The sequence below is a fragment of the Rattus norvegicus genome, chromosome 1 (genome assembly GCF_021556685.1).
Source record: "Rattus norvegicus strain SHRSP/BbbUtx chromosome 1, alternate assembly SHRSP_T2T, whole genome shotgun sequence".
NCBI lineage: Eukaryota > Metazoa > Chordata > Mammalia > Rodentia > Muridae > Rattus > Rattus norvegicus.
In genome coordinates this window covers 234492502-234509810 of record NC_141534.1, presented here as the reverse complement: position 1 = coordinate 234509810, position 17309 = coordinate 234492502, and the positions used below count along the sequence as shown (strand labels likewise).

At 42.2% G+C, this 17309-nt stretch overlaps 1 long non-coding RNA gene across 3 annotated transcripts; it reads left to right on the top strand.

The window, feature by feature from the left end:
• Positions 1–16985, top strand: LOC148007881 (uncharacterized). Of its 3 annotated transcripts, none has more exons than XR_015648143.1 (4): positions 1–217; positions 986–1248; positions 15293–15492; positions 16096–16985. It is a non-coding gene; the product is annotated as an uncharacterized LOC148007881 (long non-coding RNA). The 3 variants fall into 3 exon arrangements; XR_015648142.1 differs by having other exon boundaries at positions 15931–16985; XR_015648144.1 differs by lacking the exon at positions 1–217 and adding an exon at positions 558–586.
• The last annotated feature ends 324 nt before the right edge of the window (positions 16986–17309 follow it).

The following is a 17309-nucleotide window of genomic DNA, read 5'->3' as shown; positions in this document are numbered from 1 at the left end:
AGGAAGTCTGGGGAGTCCTCAGGGAAGGGGGAGTGAATAACAGATACCAGTGCTGAGCTGGGAAAACACCATGGAGTTAATGGAGAACGTGGAGATTTCTACCGTCTTACTTTTCTGAATGTTGCCAGATCTTGACCGTTTAGCACTGAGAAATATATTCGCTTTACAGCTGTCAGACTGCGTAGCTGCCTCCACTTGTTAAATTCAGTAAATAGCGGTAAATAGGACATTGTGTAGATCACGGATGGTTTTGTTTAGCTTGTTTTGTTTTTTGTTTTTGTCTTGTTTTGTTTTTTTTTCAGCTTTGAGCTTCTTGTTCCCCTAAAGCATAATTCAACAGAGTTATTCCCACATCCTTCTAGGAGTGAAAAAGAGGCCGGCATGCTGAGGGGGTGGGGAGAGTGGGATCCTCAGGGCCTCAGACTCCCTGCTGCCCACCCTGGCTTAGCAATGCTTGTCTGGCTGGCCCTTTCCTGCTTCGGATGTGCTATTCTGAGTCACAGTAATTATTCAGCCAGTGAGCACGCTCTTCTGTGACAACCGAGATACCTCAAACTAAGAATAGGATCCTGACTGATGGAGGAAGGTGACAAGCCCGGGCTGGGAGGGACTCTGCTCTCTGTCAGGGCTTCTGTAAAAGGCCTAAGATTCAGATTTCTTCTGACAACTGGCTACTGCTCTGTGCTCTTTCTATTCCAAAGTTTCTGTGAACTTTGTCAGCCATGTAACCATTAAGATATTATCCAGGACTAGAAGCTTCTGGGGTTGGGGTGGGGGTGCATCTTAGGGAGTGTCCCTTCCTGACAGCTCTCAGCTGGGTTCCCCGGGTTTAAGTATTGCCAGATAATGCTCAGTGACACACTTGGGGCTCCTGCCTCTGCAGAGCCATTCTGCTTTGAAGTCAAATGGATACAGTTTTGTTTGTTTGTTTTTGTTTTTTAAGAGCTTGTAAAAGAAACCTGTAAAACTCTGTGTTCCCTTTCAGGCATAAATTGGTAAAAGATTTTGAAGGAAGAGAGTGGGCACACCTTGATGGCCTTACCCTGTGGCCTGGGCAGTTTAGGGTGTTTTGGCCTCTGATTTCTCTTCTACGTAGCACAGAAGAAGCTGAAAACAGTGCTTAGCACCAGAGCCTGGCATGTATAAGAACATGAGAGCAACATCCAGCACAGAAAAATAAAGTGGGGGACGTCCTGGAGCTCACCTCCCGATGTGATAATAAACTGAATTTGGAAAGCACGCAGCACAGTGAGTACTTCACAGACCTCAGTCCATATTTTTCTCAGAAAGTCCCACAGAGTCGATTTCCAAGACCCTGATAGTGACAGAAAATGTAGGTTGACATTGGACTTTCTTTCTGCTGGACCTCCTCCCTGAGTCACCTTGCCCACAGATCACTTGCACGTAGGTCATTGGGTTCGTTTCTGCCTTGGGGAACCCAGGATAAAATGGCTGCCACATGTGCATATAGGTGCCCAGGGGTATATGGTTACTACATCCGTTATCTTTTGAAATGGAGAATGGACGATGGTATTGGTAAGGAAAAATGGATGGCTTTGCTACAATAAATACAGACAAATGTTTGGAGTGGGAGCAGAGAGAGAGAGAGAGAGAGAGAGAGAGAGAGAGAGAGAGAGAGAGAGGATAAAAAGTCAATGGAAGAATCTTAGATTAAAAAATAAACAAGCAAACACGGCTGGAGCAAGCAAACAAAGTCACTCAATGGCATAGGCTGCTCATGACAGAGTCCTTTACTGTGTCTGCTTGATAGTGGCTCTCACTATGACACCTAGGCTGGCCTTGAACTCCTATACCCAATTAATCTTCCTGCTTCAGCTATCAACTTAGCTGGAACCACCGGAATACATGGCCATATCTACCTCTGAGTCCTTACTTTCAATATCTGAATCTTCTGACAAACTTAGAGAATACAGTCCCGTGAGGGATCCGATCAAGTCTGCCTCTATCAAAGACAGTTGATGAGCCTCACGTATCCAGCCCCAGCAACGTGTGGGGACAGGAGCATTGCAGGTAGGGTTGGGTGCTGACAAAGATCTGAGAGTGAAGATTGTATCCCTTGCCTGACTAGTAGAGGTGCATTCCTATTGGTCCACACGAGAGCTTTGCCTTCAGCATATTGACATTCCAAGAATAGCACAAGCACAGCACACCTCTGTGGACCCTGGGAACTTGCATACCCTCTCTGGCACAATGGTTGACTCACATGGATTTGCCCTATTTATTGAGTGACAGTGGGCACCTGGTGTTAGACAGGCGTAAGCTTGTGTTGTGCTGACGCCATAGCTTGGGCGGTCCACTAGAATCAAAAGAGAAAATGCAAAGAAAAGGAAACTGCCCAGAAACATCTAGGGTTGGGGACAGTAGCCAAGCAGGGGTGGAGGCTTTGGCTCCTGTATTTTCCTGAAATGCTTGCCTCCCTCTTCCCCCAACCCCCGCACACACCCACAGAGAATTTAGACAGACCGACAGACACACACACACACACACACACACACACACCCCACAGCCCCAAAGCAGAGCAAACGTTACAGACACTCCCTTCTCTAGCACACACACCTTCCTCAGGCTGCCACAAGCCCAAGAGGCTGGAGGCCCAGTATTGCACAGCTAGGGAGGAGTCCCCAGTTGCTCAAGACTCTTGGCACTGACTGGGGCATTTCTCCACTTCTTCCAAGTATCCCCTGAGGCAGATGTTACCCTTGGCTCAGGTCTTCTTGTTCATATCCACTCTTTCCTGCCCAAACCTCAACGGAATGGTCTTCCAGCACTGCAGGTGTGGCTTTCCAAGCATAGTAGACTCTCAGGCTGGGGAAGCAGTCTGCCAGTGCGGTGCTCATGGAGTTCCATTTAGAAAATGTTTGTCGAGGAAGCAGGCCTGCCACTGCCTCTGAAGCTAGCAGAGAGCAACACAGTATCCCAGATGCCTCTCTGCTTCCCCATGCTTCCTGAAGAAGTCTCCAGTTGCCCACTCTCTCTTTTAATGTAACAGTCCTTCAGGGCTCAGCCAGTCCCCCCACCCCACCCCCCTGCACTGTCCTCTCTTCTTCAATGTCATCTGTCACTGGGTTAGTTAGCCGCCATGACAAATACTTGAACAATAACACAGATGGCAGAAGGATTTATTCTGGCTTATGGTTTCAGAACGGGCTCAGTTGGCTGTATTGTTTCTGGGCCTGTATCGAAGAAATCATCATGGCTGGGAGGGCAGAGTAGACCAAAGCCTATTACCCCATGGTGACCAGGAAATAAGGAGGCAAGATAGAACAAGATAGATAGAACCTTCAGAGGCAAACTCCCAGTGACCTCCTTTCTCCAGCTAGGAATCAGCTCCTACATTTTCTACCACCCCCCAAATACGAGACCAGCTGGACCAAGCCTTTCTCTGTGAGCTTGTGGAGAGGGCACCAGTCACCACCTCCAGGAAGTCTTCTGAGGTCTGTAACCATTCTCATCCTAGCAGACACCACAGCATTGTCTAAAATGCTCCCCCTCTGCCTCTCCAGATTCCAGGGTTTGTAATATAGAGACGCTTCCTTCTGCTTCTGCCTTGACATCAGCATTGGGCATATGTGTTGGAGTCATAAGAAAGAGAGAGGGAATACTTCTTTCTCCCCCTTTGGTTTTCCGCAGAACAAGAGATTGAGGAGATTTAGAGGAAAGGACATTCCAAGTATTCTGTTTCACACATTTCCACCACTATTGGGGCGATTACGTCATCGGACATGGAGTTAAAAACAGAGGCAGCCATCCATTTTTGTGCTGGTTCTGGTAAATGGCAGTCAGCTACTCTGTGCTCCCTCTGTCAGGTACACAGGGTGGACACATCAGTCAGATGGACACTTTTTTTTTTCCTTACCTCCACGGTCAACACTGAGGTTCCATGACTAAGGCAACTCCTATAAGGACAACATTTAATTGGGGCTGGCTTACAGGTTCACAGGTTCAGTCCATTATCATCAAGGTGGGAACATGGCAGCATCCAGGCAGGCATGGTGCAGAAGGAGCTGAGAGTTCTACATCTTCATCTGAAGGCTGCCAGAAGATTGACTTTCAAGGAGCTAGGATGAGAGTCTTAAAGCCTACACCCACAGTGACACAGCTACTCCAACAGGGCCACACCTACTCCAACAGGGCCACACCTACTCCAACAGGGCCACACCCACTCCAACAGGGCCACACCCACTCCAACAGGGTCACAGCTACTCCAACAGGGCCACACCTACTCCAACAGGGCCACACCTACTCCAACAGGGCCACACCTACTCCAACAGGGCCACACCTACTCCAACAGGGCCACACCTACTCCAACAGGGCCACATCTACTCCAACAGGGCCAGAGCTTTTAATGGTGCCACTCCCTGGACCGAGCATACACAAATCATCACATCCAGCCTCCACAGGTGACAGGAGGCATGCAGTATTTTCCTGAGTCTGACTTATTTCTTTTAACATGACGCTTGTCCAGTTCCATCCACTTCACTCTAAGTGACTCAATTTTCCACTTTGTGGCTGAATGCAATTCCCCTCATTACAACTACGCACAGACAACCCCTGCCTCATATAAATGCCACATTGCTTTTAAATCCATTTATCTGTTGATGGCCACCAAGGCCGGATTCCATCTTTCTGCTATTGACAGGATAGATTTCAGTGTTAAATTCTCAGTGCCACTGAAAAGAATCTTAAGCCTTCCATCTCATTGGCAATATTTATGATGGTATTTAGTTTAGTTTTAAAAATTATATTGTGTTTGTTACTGTCTGTCTTTTCTCTGAGCTCCTTGTTGCTTTCTGTTTCCAAGTCCTTGGTTTTGCTTGTCGGAGGCCTTTCTGAAATATATGATAGTCAACGGTGATGTACTTGTTTTTGAGAATGAGTCCCACTGGAGGAGGGAGTAGAAGCCATAGCTAATAGCAAAGATATGCCGAGTCCAGCAACATGGATCCGAAATGCAAAACAACAGGAAGATTGACATCCTTGGTCTGCTGGACTTTGTTCTGGAAGCAGGCATAGTCAGCATGAGCCCAACCCCGAGACGATGGGGACAAGAAAGCATGCTTTACATGAAGTCATAATTTTTATATTCGGCTCAACAATCAAAGAATGAGAACAATATGGATATCATTCAGGCATACCCAAACCTAGTTTATCCAGGTGAGCTGACGCATGCTCCTCACTGCAGCACTTGGGAGGCTGAGGCAGGAGGATTTCAAGTTTCAGCTAGTGTTGAATTATATAGTGAGATCCTGTTTCACTCAAGCCAACAGGGTTTGGGCAATAGCTCAGCACATAAATCACATCCTACAGTCAGTTAGGATTTTGGGGCCAGACTTCAAATCATTAGACCACACAAATGTCAGGTAGGCGTGAAGGTCCACCAATAATTCAGCAGTCAGAGGCTGGCCTCTTAGACTAGCTTCATCGGAGAGCCCTGCATTCAAGGGATAGATGTGTCTCAATGGATAAGGTGTCGAGTGATTGAGGAAGACTTTTAATGTCCACTTCTGCTCTTCCCCAAAATGAGACAAAAAGCGTCCTGAGTTTAATAATCCCAGATTTTTCCAAGAGGATTGTTATGTGTCTTGTTGAAGGTAAAATTAATAAATAGAAAAGCAGCCAATGCTAGGAAGCACAAGGCCCTGGGTTCGGTCCCCAGCTCCGAAAAAAAAAAAGAACCAAAAAAAAAAAAAAAAAAAAAGAAAAGCAGCCAATGGGATGAAAGAACAGCACAGACATGAGACATGTCATCAAATATATACTACCAATCTGCTATAAGCACTGGGAGGGGTTTTACTTCTTTAAAGTAGCTTTATTGGGGTATAACTTACATGTCACAAGGCTCAGCCCCGCTCAGGGAGTTTCAGGAAATGGCCCAGATCCCCCACCTGCCTAGGTTTAGAATGCTCCAGTTACCTGCTGCATGGCTGTGAGCAGTGATTCTGGCCCCATGCTGAGCCACGGGCAAGCATCAGCCTGCTTCCTGTTTCTGTCTTATTCCTCTTTTAGAAACTTCCTGCCAATGGAGTTGGATGTCAGGCAGTTTTTTTCTGTTAGGCTTCTCTCACAGGCCGTAATATTTCTAGGGTTCCTCTGTGGTTTTACATTAAACAGGTAATTTAGTATAGCATTGAAATTCCAGTGATGAATTTTAACATTTTGGGAGGGTAGGGGGGATAGCTACCATGGAACTTAGAGTGTATTTTACTCTTTTTGTAACTGAGTTATATGCCATTATATGCTGATATTATATTCATTTGTTGGTTGGACACTTGGCCTGTTCTTAGATTTTAGCTACTGTGAATCATGAGTCTGAGCATTGGATGCGAAGGCTCGCCAGCCAACTCTGTACACTCATGTGCTGAGTGTAGGCCTTGCAGGGTGGGGTGTGACCTCGCCCGATTTGTGTGCTGCTAATTCTTTAAAATCACATCCATCCTAGTGGGTATGAAGTGGTACCCAGTGTGGTTTTGACTTGCGACTTCCTAGTGACGATGGTGGTGAAAGTGAATCATTGCCCAGGCTTGGCAGCCATTTGTGTGCTTTTGGGAAAATGTCAATTCAGGTCTTTCTCATTTTTAAAATAGAATTTCTAGTTATGGTTGACGTGTAACAAATCTTATTTTTATTCTCCACTGCCTTCTCTTGTCCTTTTCCCTTATCCCATTGGTCCCCTTTCTTCTTTCCACATAGTGCCTGTTATATCCTTTCTTTAAAACTTTTTTTCTGTTATATCCTTTTTAAACTCTAAATTTCAGTCATGAGATGAAATGTGTGTTATTTGTTTTTCTGAGTCTAGTTCATTTTGTTTAACCCGATGATATCTATTATTCCCATTTTTTTCTGAAAATAACATACATTCATTTTTTTATGACGGAGTAATTCTTCATTACATATGTGTTGTGTATATCACATTTTTTTAATCCATCTACTTACATTTTTTAAAGATTTGTTTTATTTTGTGTGTATGAGTGTTTTGCCTGAATGTACATCTATGCACAATATGCATGTGTTGTACCTAAGGACGTAGTAAGCCTCCATGTGTTTGCTGGGACTCGAATCTGGGTCCTTCGTAAGGACAAGTGCTCTTAACCACTGAGCCCACTCTCCAGTCTCTCTAAGGTGATTCCGTCACTTGACTATTGTGGAAGGTACCACAATAGCCAAGGGTGTGCTGGTTCTCTGTGGCATGCTGACTTCGGTTCCTTCACATGCACACCCAGGGATGCTATAGCTGAATCATACATGATATGGTAGTTCCAAACTCACTTTTCGAAAAATTTCATACTGATTTTTATAATCATTGAGCTAACTTACACCTCACCAACGATGTATCTGAGTTTCTTCCTTTGCCTTCTCACTGGTGTTTTTTTTTGTTTTCTTAAGGGTGGCCATTCTCCCTGGGGAGAGGTAGAACCACAGTGTAGTATTGATATCAATGTTTCTGGGAGCTAAATATATACACACATCTCTTATATTTATCTATACACATACATACACGCACACATACACATACATACAAACACACGTTTTTCCAGGTAATCAAGTCTGTTAATAACATACAGTCACTCACAGCAGGAAACTGGGATCCAACAGCAACAATCGGAAAGACCCTGAGTGTTTTTCATGTTCATTTTAAGTTTGCACTTGTTATTTTGTAAACTACCTATTCAGTTTATTTGCCCATTAATTGGTTGGGGGGTTTATCATCAGTCAATTTTTAATTTTTTGAAACCAATTATTTTACTTTGCTTTCTGTTGCTCTGATAAATCACTGAGCACAACTAACACGGAAGGGAAAAAGGTTTATTTCATCCCCCAACTCCTAAGTCACAGTCCGTGAGTGAAGGAAGTCAAGGTAAGAAACTCAAGGCAGAAAGCTGGAAGTAGGAACTAAACTGAAGACCATGGAGGGACACTGCCTACCCACTCGTTCTCCTGGCTGGCTCAGCTTGCTTTCTTATACAGGGCCACTTGCTCAGGGATGGCAATGCCCATAGTGGGCAGACCCCCTATATCAATCCTTAATTAAGAAAATGCTCCCATAGAGATGCTTACAGGCTAGCGTGGGGGAGACAATTCCTCAACAGAAGTTGCCTCTCCACAGATGCCTCTCTAGTTTTGTCAAGTGGGCAAATTAGACAAGAACACCAGTATATATTCTTTGAATAACTTTCAAAGATTTCCCTTTATTCCACAAGCTGCCTGTTTACTCTGGCAATTGTTCCTTTCGCTGTGTAGAGATGTTTTAAATCCATGCCATCCCATTTGTTGATTTGCTGCTGTTTCCTGGTTTCAGGGCATCATTGCCTTTGACATTATCTTGAAGCACTTTTTCCCTGTTTCAAAGTTTTAGGACTTACACAGAGATCTTTGATTCTTTGTGATGTAATGTGTGTGTGTGTGTGTGTGTGTGTGTGTGTGTGATATTGATTTGATTTCGATCTTCTCTATATAGTTATCCAATTTCCCCACATCATTTGTTGAAGAGGTCGTCTTTTCTTCAACTCGTGTTTTTGGAACATTTGTTGAATAGTAGATACCTGTAGTTGTGTGTGTTTATTTCTGGATCTCCATTCGTTTTGCTGATCTATGTGTCAGTGCTGTACTGGTCAGCGCCATGCTGGTTTTGATGTTGTAGCTCAGTGGTGGGATTTGAATCAGGCATTGTTATATCCCCAGAGATTCTCTTGAGTATCAAAATTGCTTTGACCATTCAGGATCTTTTGACTGTGCACGAGCTTTAGTTTTACGCCACCCCTGCAACTTTTGTGAGGAATATCATTGGGGTTTTGATTGAGATTGTATTGAATCTGTAGGTTGCATTTGATAATAGGGCAAATTCTGCAGTATTATTAATTTTGTTAATCCAGGAACATGAGAGGTCTTTCCATCTTTTTTGATTTAATCAGTGTTTTACAATTTTTATTTATAATTCCTTGGTCAAGTTTATTACTAGGTATTTCATTTAATTATTTTGGGGGCTATTATTTTCCTGTTTTTGTTCTCAGAATGTCCATCATTGATATATTGAAAAGTTACTTTTCTTTTTTCTTTTTCTTTCTTTCTTTCTTTTTTTTTTTTTCCGGAGCTGGGGACCGAACCCAGGGCCTTGCGCTTGCTATGCAAGCGCTCTACCACTGAGCTAAATCCCCAACCCCGAAAAGTTACTTTCTTATGTAACTTTATTTCACATCCTGTTACTTTGCTGAAGTTTATCAGATCTAGGAATTTTATGATGGAGTCTTTAGGATCTTTTATACATAGGAATGTGTTTATCTGAAAAGAGAGAAAATTTGCCTTTTTAAAACTTTTGTATCCATTTCTTTTTTTCTTTTGTTTTGCCTTGCTGCTATAGGCAACCCAAGCCCCACATTGCACAAGAATGCAGAAAATAGGCACTCTTGTGTTGTTCCTGACTAAAAAAAAATTTTAATAGCTTTTTTCCTTTTAGTATAATTTTGTCTATTCCTTTGTTATATATGGAACTTATTAAGCTAAAGTGTGGCTCTCTTGTACTTAGTTTCTTTGAAGGTTTTAAAATCATACATGGATGTTGACTGTACCTGCTAACATCATTACATAACTTTCAATCATTGATTCTGTTCGTCATTTTTAATTGACTTATACATGTTAAGCTATCTTTGTATCCTTGTAAAAAAACCAAATTGTTCATGATCTATGGTCTGTTTAATGGATTGTTAAATTTGGTTTGCGAGGATTTTACTGAGAATTTTTTCATCAAGTCAGTTGGTGTTTATTTTTTTGTTTGGTTTGGTTTCAGTTTTTCGAGACAGGGTTTCGGTGTGGCCCTGGCTGTCCTGAAACTCTATAGGCCAGGCTGGCCTTGAACTCAGAGATTTGCCTGCTCTGCCTTCTAAGTGTGGGGATTAAAGGTGTGCATTGCCACCTCCCAGCCCTGATCTGATTCTTAGTATTTCCTTTTGTCTGTTAATTTTGGGTTTAATCTGTTATTGTTTTTCCTAAATTTTGAGGTACATCATCAGGTTATTTACTTGGTTTGATTTTCTTTTTCAATGAAGGTGCTGATAATTATAAACTCTGCCTTACAACTTCCTTTGTTGTATTGCAAATGATTTAGTAAATTTTATCTTCCTTTGATTCTAGCATTTTAAAAGTTTCCCCTTTAATTCAATGACCTATACATCATTGAAAGGTGTGCTGTTCGATCTCTATCTACGTATGTAGTTTCTTTTCCTGTTGATTTCTCATTTGGTTTTATAACAATATGATAAGATTCAACGAATTATCTCAGTTTTTGTATTTGTTAAACATGGCTTAAAATGTGGTCCATTCTAGACAAAGTTCCATGGGCTGCTAAGAAAAATGTACTCCATAGCTGTTGGATGAAATGTTCTGTAGATGTCTGTTAGGTCCCTTTAGGTTGGTTTAACTCTGAAGTTGTATTGATTTCTTTGGCGGAAACAGGGATCCTCTGTCTCTTTTGAGGGTAAGTATCAAAATAGCTGTTTATGGTTACAGTTAGGGTTTTACTGCTGTAAAGAGACACCATGACCAAGGCAATTCCTATAAGGACAACATTTAATTGGGGCTGGCTTACAGGTTCAGAGGTTCAGTCCATTATCATCAAGGTGAGAACATGGCAGCATCCAGGCAGGCATGGTGCAGGAGGAGCTTAGAATTCTACATCTTCATCTGAAGGCTGCTAGCAGAATACTGGCTTCCAGGTAGCTAGGGTGAGTCTTTAGTCCACACCCACAATGACACACCTACTCCAACAGGACCACATCACCTGATAGTACCACTCCCTGGGCCAAGCATTTACAAACCATGACACTGACCTTGCATGCATATTTACAATAATTATTCTTCTTGATAGATTGTTCTCTTTATTCGTAGTTAGTATTACTTCTTTGTTCCTTCCTACTAAATCTGGCTTGAAGTCTAGTTTATCGGATATCAGCATCACTACTGTTTGCCTTCACATTCTGTCTTGATGTCATAGTCTGGCCTTTCCTTTTCAGTCCATGTTTCCCTGCCAGTGAGATACATTCCTTAGAGGCATCAAACAGTTGAACCTTTTAAACCAAGCCATTTAGCCAGTCTATGTTTTTTTTAATCAAAGTTAAGACTTTTTTTTTTCAATTTGTAGCAATTACTCTTTTATTATTAGGGTGTACTAATTTTTTCCTTCAGTTTAGGGTTGCTAAGATATAAGTTAACAGACTGGATAGGCAAACAAGATTCAGCATTTTGCTGCATACAAGAAACACACCTCAATAACAAAGAGACTCTACCTCAGAGTAAAAGGATGGAAAAAGATCTTCTAAGCAAATATTCCCCCCAAGAAATAAGCTGGAGTTGCCATCCTAATATCCTATGATATAGACTTTCAACCAAAAGTTATCAACCATGATGAGGAAGGACACTTCCTATTCATCAAAGGGAAAATTCACTAAGAGAAAGTCTCAGTTCTGAACATCTATGCCCCAAGTGCAAGGACACCCACATTCATTTCTTTTTTTTTTTTCCTCTTTTTTTCTTTTTTTTTTTTCGGAGCTGGGGACCGAACCCAGGGCCTTGCGCTTGTTAGGCAAGCGCTCTACCACTGAGCTAAATCCCCAACCCCGGATTAGTAAAAAGAAACTTTACTAAGCTCAAAACACACATTGATTCCCACACAATAATAGTGGGAGGCTTCAACATCCCACTCTCACTAATGGACAGGTCATTGAAACAGAGACACAGTGAAACTAACAGAGGTTATGAACCAAATGGATTTAACAGATATCTACAGAAAATTTCATCCTAAAACAAAAGAATGCATCTTCTTTTCAGCACCTCACGGTACCTTCTCCAATATCAACCATATAATTGGTCACAAAACAAGCCTCAACCGATACAAGAAGATTCAAATAATACCATGCACCCTATCAGACCACCATGGCCTGAAGGTGGGCTTCAATAACAGCAAAAGCAACAGAAAACCCACGTACATGTGGAAACTAAACAACTCTCTATTCAATGATAATTTGGTCAGGGATGAAATAAAGAAATAAATAAGACAAATCAGCATCCTACAGATTGGGAAAAAACATTCACTAACCCCACATCTGATAGAGGGTTAATATACAAAATATATAAAGAACTCAAGAAGCTTACCACCAAAAAATCAAACAACCCAATCAAAAACTGGGCTATAGAACTAAACTGAGAATTCACAACAGAGATAGTTTTTACTTCTTTCTGAATTATCACTTTTTAAATTTGTTCTTCCAGTGAGATTTATTCTTTTCTGTTCTGAGTTCTCACGATTGCATATGTTTTTCTTCCTCTTTAGTTCTTAGTATTCCTTTAAGCATCTCTTGCAATGGCGTCTTGGTGTTGTAAGTTGCTTTGGTTTATGCTTATTATGAAAGTCCTTTATTCCTCTCTAAAATACTAGTGGATAATTTTACTGGAGACAGTGTTGGATGGCAGTTATTTTGTCCCAGAGCCTCATCTACTTCACATTCTGGTTTCTTGGCTTTAGGATTTCTGTGAAGAGGTTGGCTGTTAGTTTAATAGGTCTGCCTTCATGAGTTACTTGGTAATTTTCTCTCTTTTAGATGTGTGTGTGTGTGTGTGTGTGTGTGTGTGTGTTCTTCTTTTGCTATAGAATCTTAGCATTCTAACTACATGTTTCATATAACTATATAGAAAGGTTTCTTTTGGTCATGTCTGTGAGATCATGGACCTGACACCTTTAAACATAGCTTGTAAGAAACCAGGTATGAGATGGTGCCTCCACGATTGAGACCATGGGCTGCCCTTGCAGAAGAACTGGGTTTGGTTCCAAGCTCCTACATGGTATGTCACAACTTGTCTATAATAACACTAATCCCTGGGGAACTTTTTTCTGGCCTCCATCACACCCAGGATACACATGGTGCACATGCATACATTTAGGCAAAACATGCTGGTGGAGGCATTTCCTTCATTGAGATTCCCTCTTCATAGGTGATCCTAGTTTGTGTCAAAGTGACAGAAATCAACCAGGATATATATATATATATATATATATATATATATATATATATATATATATATATACACACACACACACACATATAGTCAGGTGATATGTGTTTGTCAGGTGAATAGCTGTCAAAGGTTTTCTTTCACTTCATGGGCTACCTGTTTTATGGCTTTCACATTAAGATATCTGTAATCTCTAAGATTTCTGTGTGAAACTGAAAGCAGGTTTTCAAAATGAGTCTTTAAAAACACTTACGTCTTTTTCTTTTTTCCTTGCATAGGCCTGGCTAAAACAAGGATTTAAAAGAAGTTTGTCTGTTTTTTAAAAGGCGGTTGTAATATATATCCTTTGTGGCGTGTGTCTGTGTGTATAACATTTTAAAAAGATCATAGACATAAGCTATCTTCTTTATTTCAAGGGAGGGCAAATCTCTATCAGAAAAAAATTACATCCTATAGTAAGAGTAACCACTTCACAGGTAATTTATACCCCCAAGCAATACAAACCATGCTATAGAACCAGAATTAGGATAAGGATCAAAGAAATGGCATTTTGACCAGAATTGATTATGTATCGTTTATCCTTAAAATCAAATTTAATTTTTTTTAACTTAAAAACTGGCACACACCTTTAATCCCAGCACTTGGGAAGCAGAGGCAGGTGGATCTCGGTGAGTTTGTAGCCGGCCTGGTCTACTCAGTGAGTTTCAGGACAGCCAAGGTTACACAGGGAAACCCTGTCTCAAATAAACAAAACAAACAAAATGAAGATACAGAGACCTGACACAAGCACATGAAATTAGGTACATCAATTTAGAAAGGAAAGTAGGAAGTTTATCTCTATTGTTTTTAAGATGTAAAAAGGCCTAGGAATGCAAAAGGTCAAAAAGGGAAGTTTGTCCTGTAGACTTAAGGTTTTCACACACACACACACACACACACACACACACACACACACACACACACACACACACACTAGGGGCTGAGGGGGAAGTGTCCACAGTTCCCAACCAGCTCCTTAAAAGAACCAAATTAAAAGTAGAAAGCAGAAGAAGGAAGTTGATTCAACGAGGGCCACATGGGGAAGCCGGGGATTGAGACGCATCAAAGCCCTCAAGTCTGTCTGTTGTCAGGGCCCTGAAGTGTGATCATAGTTTAAATGCCAAGTGTGTGCACACCTGAGCACCTGTGAGCAGACCTGAGTAAGGTGCAGTCACACCCACCCACCATTGTCTCAATAATTTCCAGGTTTTAGTCTCATCTCTCAACTGAAAATTCCCTCACTGGAATAAGTTTGTCCTCTGGCTGGTACCCTTTCCTTTCCCAGCACAGGATTTCTGGGGAGCTTCCATCGTCCTTCCATCGTCCTTCAGTCCTATTGTTCCAGTATCCTGGTAGTCACATTGAGAGTTACAGGAGGGTGGGGGTCAGGCTTTATGAAGCTGTTTTCCCCAAAGGTGTCTTTATATGACCCAGAAGCAGGCTGTGGATGAGTCTATTTTTTTAAAATTGATGTTGGTAGCACTAAATCATCTAGTGGGCTTCCTGTTAGAAAAAGAGAAAGAAAGGAACACTGAACCAGTTAAACAATGGGGAGATGCACCTGCTTGAAAATGGATGTCAGCAAAAGTCCCGGGAATGGTGTGTGTGTGTGTGTGTTTGTGTGTGTGTCGCATGCATGGGGGTGGTGGTAGTACAGATTTAGTTCAAATTGTTTAAAAGCCTGCAGGAGTTCCCATAAACTGTGGGGATCTTATTGCAGATCAGGCTGAGATTATTTTTTTTAAGGCTGAAAGGAATTTTACAACTAGTGTATGTGATAAAAACACTTTCCCTTAATACGGTTAAAAGAAAAAGAAGTTGCTCAAGGAAAATTATAAATCAAGAAAAAGAAAGAAAAAGAAAAAGTCAGAGGGTGAGAAGGGGATAACTTTAGACTTTACCTTTAGTTGATAAACCCTAGAATTAATGTTTTGCTTTATTATACAATTTTTTGAAAAGCTCCTTTTTTGTTATTCATTGCCAATTAAAAAAAATCAGTTTTTGTTTTTGTTAGGAACCAGGTCTCCACCAGCCTGCCTTCAGCGACTGGGCACCAGCAGCCAAGTCACCACCAGCCAGCAAATGTGACACGTGTCCCCTTTAAAAAGTTCCCACCACTACAGCCCACTCTCTGTCTCTCTCACTCCTGCTCAGAGACAGCCTTTCACCTCTTCCCCTCTCACCCCCAGTAAATCTCTTGTCTGAGATCTGTTTCATTGTTCGATTTCTGCAGCATTCCTTGATTCCTGGGCCTTGCCTGATGCACAGAGTTACTCTTCGATTGCCAGTAACATTGGTGTCATAACTCTGATAGGCTATCCTGGTGCTGGCGCTTCCCTCCAGGGATCCGAGTCACATGAGACCTGTTCCATCCGCAACAGGTCTACCTTCTGGCTGCTGATAAACGGGCTCTCCATCCATCACCGACAATTGGTGTGTAGTCCCTCTCACTTGGTGCAAATGCTTCCCTGAGTCTCTGGTAGTTAGGCAGGCATTATCAGGCTTGGGCACCGTTGGGGATGAGTCTCATTCTTCGGGGTCAGTTTTGGAAGGGAAGTATTATGATTGGCTGTTTAAGACTTACCATATGGAAAGGTATACGGTATACGGTGTTATTGAGGCCCATATAAGAGAAAGCTATATTCTTAGTCAATCTAGCAATCACTTAGCCAGGAGCTCCCCTTCGTAGCCCCACCCCCAACCTAATTTACCCAAAACACGTTAAGATGACGGATTCCTCCGATCAGCTGAATCATTCTCTTGTGGCTGTGCAGCCCCTGCCGGATTTTCTGAGTTTGCTTTCTTTTGATCTTTTTCCGTTTGGCCAATCATGAGTTTGGATGATCATGTGTTCTCACTCATTCTCTGAAGCTCCCTTCTCTTTCTACCCTGTGGCTACCAGACAGCTCCACTCAAAAAGCATGACTTTCTCTCCCCTGCAATCCGCCTCCTTCAGCTGCCCGTTGCTCTCTGTTGTTTTCCTCAAAGTCTCATAAGATTATTCACAAGCGTTCTCTTTGCTCCCTCCACCACGAGAATGAAGACCATTCTCAGCGAACATTCCAGAAAATGTCGAACATCACTCTGAAGGGGCGCACAGTGATTGTGAAGGGCCCCAGGGGAACTCTGTGGAGGGATTTCAATCGCATCAACGTAGAGCTGCGTCTTCTTGGAAAAGAAAAGGCTCCGTGTTGACAAATGGTAACAGAAAGGAACTGGTCACTGTCAGAAGCGTGTGCACTCGTGTTCAGAACGTGATCAAGGGTGTGACGCTGGGCTTCCGTTACAAGACGAGGTCTGCGTGTGTTCACTTCCCTATCAACGTCGTTATTCAGGAGAACGGCTCTGTGGTTGAAATCTGAAGTTTCTTGGATGAAAAATTCATCTGCAGGGTTCAGGTGAGGACAGATGTTGCTTGCTCTGCCTCTCAAGCCCAGAAGGATGGATTAATCCTTGAAGGAAATGATATTGAACTTGTTTCGAATTCAGCGGCTCTGACTCAGCAAGCCACAGCTGTTAAAACAAGCATATCGGAAAGTTTTTGGATGGCATCTCCGCGTCTGAGAAGGGAATCGTGCCGCTAGCTGACGAGTGAGACCTCAGTTTCCTAGCTCCAGAAACAAGATCCTGGCCACAAGTACAATCTGGGCTCTTTGGGAACAAGAAAAAGATTTATATATTGAAAAAAAGAGATTATTCACAAGCTTTCTTCTGAATATTTTTTTTTAATTCTTATATTGATGTGACTAAGAGCCCCGAAGGGAACCCTAAGTTTCCCTGTAACAAAGCTGTCCACGATGGCTCACCTTCCTAACAAAGCTCTTCTTCAACTTGAAGGCTCGGTATCATCCCTCAGAGGCCCGTTACTGCTGTCTGTGCCAATGACGCCGTCTGTAACTCCCCTAATAAAGCTTCTCTGAAGGGTAGGCCTTCTCAGCTTCCTTTTTACCAAACCAATGTAACATCTTTTATAATTTTATAATGCCTGCTTGGGGTTTGAAATGACCCCCCTGCACTTGGATGTTTACTTTCCCTCGCGGCTTTGGAATGGCCCTTCTATAATTCTCATTACTAAGTTTTATATGCCTGTACCTCAGATTTTATATGTCTCTACCTCAGATCCTTCTTCTTCTTCTACACCTGTCCTAATTGGCTTTCTCTTGCTCTGATAAAAACACCATGACCAAAAGCAACTTGGGGAGGACAGGGTTTATTTGGCTTATAGGTTAAAGTCCATCACTTGAGAGAAG